Below are 2622 nucleotides of genomic sequence, written 5' to 3' on the forward strand. Positions count from 1 at the left end.
CAATAAATGGAGAATGAAGAAGGAAGCATTAACTGCCCCCTTTACAAATTTGACCTATACTTCAGGTATCACTGTAACATTATTTTTATTTTAGCATTTTGTCTTTAATAGCAATAAGATGTGCATGCATGTCTTACACACAGCAATATCTACATAAACCGTACATATGAGTATTTTTTCCCGAGATTTAAGTTTTCTTATCATCTGTACACTTTTATAATTCTTGACTTTAACATATAAAGATTTCATTCACCATTGTTCTGCCAGTTTGTGGGTGGAAAAGGGCAAGTTGAGTTATACATTTTTCATTATCCTTTCTGTTAGGTAGAAATGGGTTGGTTCATATCCCCAATTTACTTCACTTTGTACTGCTTTAGGATTCTGATATTAAAGCTCTTAATAACCAACTTGTGGGTTTGTTGCATCCCTTCAAAACTTTCTGTGCTTAAAAATTGTGTTTTAATTACATAGTCATTGGAATTCCAACATTAACTATTCACCATGGGAAACGTTAGCTATACATATTACACGTTTAATGCACATATGTATGTAAACCTAACTCATAAAGATTTTATGGAATATGGATACACATACAAATATATATATGCACACATACACAAACAGACATATGTGTGTATACATACATCACACACATGTACAGTTTGTCTCTCTATACACTTTTGTTTTCCTAGTACTTGAATTGCACAATAAATCTCTAAAATGTAAATGATCTTCTATCTTTAAAAAATATGGAAACACATTCCATTTTAAAGTTTTCCTCTTTTGTTTTCTATGAAGATTTTCATGAGTAATTTGTACTAAATAAGTGGAAATCATGTCTTTTTATGGAGAAAAAAACAACTAACATTGAAAGAACAGATTTAGTGGAACACTGTAAAATGGGGTGATTTAACCATATTTTAAGAAAATTACATAAACTTGAGCCCAGACTAAAATTCTTCCTTATAAATAATTAAGTAGAGAAACAGGAAGGTCTTCACTCAAGTTAAGTTTATAGAGTCAAACTTACCTTACTTAAAAGTGACCCACAGAATCATATGCACAGTTTCATTTGCCTTTCCTCAAAATTCATAAAGATAGAGCAAAAGTATTTCTAAAATTTTTGATCTCTAGGTCATCAACTAATATATATTATTTTATTACCCATTAAATCTTTTAAGAATTTAAAATAACAACTTGAAACTAATAAGCTATCGTAAATAAACGAAGATCAAATTTGAATATAAGTAGATCTACTCACTAAAGAAATTTGAAAAAAATATTTTAAAAGTTCTGAAAAGATTGGAGGGAAATTTGTTTAGAGCCATATGTATTAGTCTATTGTATTAGAAAAACTTTCCCCTGATGTTTCTCCTCTGGGAGGATCAAAGGGGATGTTGTTAAAAAATATACAGGGAATCTAATTTAGCCCCTAAAGTCTTTTATATTTTAGGTGTAAGCATGAATTCAGGATTCTCAAAAACTGGATGTTGCCTTTCCAATGCACCTTGTGACTGGCCTCAAAGAGTCACAGAAGTCCAAGACAGTATTACTTATTTGCATAATTTTCCTGGAAAGAATGATTCTAACCACAGGAGTCTAAGAGTAATGCAAATGAATACATGATATCAAGTGCTAATGGGAGCAGCTTAGGAATAGAGAATGAAGCAGAATCATAGAAACCCTCAATGACCTCATCTCTAAAGCTGTGCCAAAACTGTAGGTAACAAGAAGGAAGGGGACATGAGAACAAAATAAGCAGGGCCAACTATTAAAAGTAAGCTTCTAAGTTATGTAGTTTCTAGGATGATAGGAGAAAATTGGGTATTTCCCCTATAGAAGATAGTATAGAAGTATTATAGAATGAAGAATGGATTGATTGAGCCTTGGCTGATGAGTTGATTTCAGGAGTTTAGATTTGACCAGAGGTAATCATTAGCTATCAGAAGCAAAACTGTCTTTCACTTTGCATGATGTTCTAACTGCAAATGCTGCCAACTATACAGACTGTTCCAACTGGATGTGTACCTAGTTAGAAAATATACTTTGCTGCTTTCCTATACTGCTTATGATTCTAATATCAAGGTTACAAATCAAGGAAGTAATGATTACTGATGGGGAAGTTGAGGGACATAAAGGGAAATAGATAAGAGAAAAAGCTGGTAATTATTTTAATTATTATTAGAAATTTAAGGAAATAAATATGATGGCAGAACTGTTCATCAAACTATTGATAATGTATAAATAAAAATGGCCCAGGCTATCTGGGGCCACTTGTTTGAAACAGATGGTCAGACTATTCTTCATTTTGCCATCTTCACATATACATTCCAGGTCATTGGATGAGTTAAGAATAAGGCTTTCAGCATTTCATCTATTTTGTAATTAAGATATTTATTATTGCTGCTGTTTTGACTAATATTATAATATTTTCTATTGAGGCTTTTGGAATTCCTTCTATTTTATAAATATCACCTCCTTGTCCTTTGTAGACATTACAGAAAATATTTAAAACTTTCAAATGCATAGGTTTCCTTTTCTATGCAAATATTTTTCATTCTCATTCTCTGTAGTGATGTGGGATTCCCCTCTGTTTGCTGTGAATATGTTTTGTTAATGAGT

Source organism: Microtus pennsylvanicus, chromosome 12 (assembly GCF_037038515.1).
Source record: "Microtus pennsylvanicus isolate mMicPen1 chromosome 12, mMicPen1.hap1, whole genome shotgun sequence".
In the NCBI taxonomy this organism is placed as follows: domain Eukaryota; kingdom Metazoa; phylum Chordata; class Mammalia; order Rodentia; family Cricetidae; genus Microtus; species Microtus pennsylvanicus.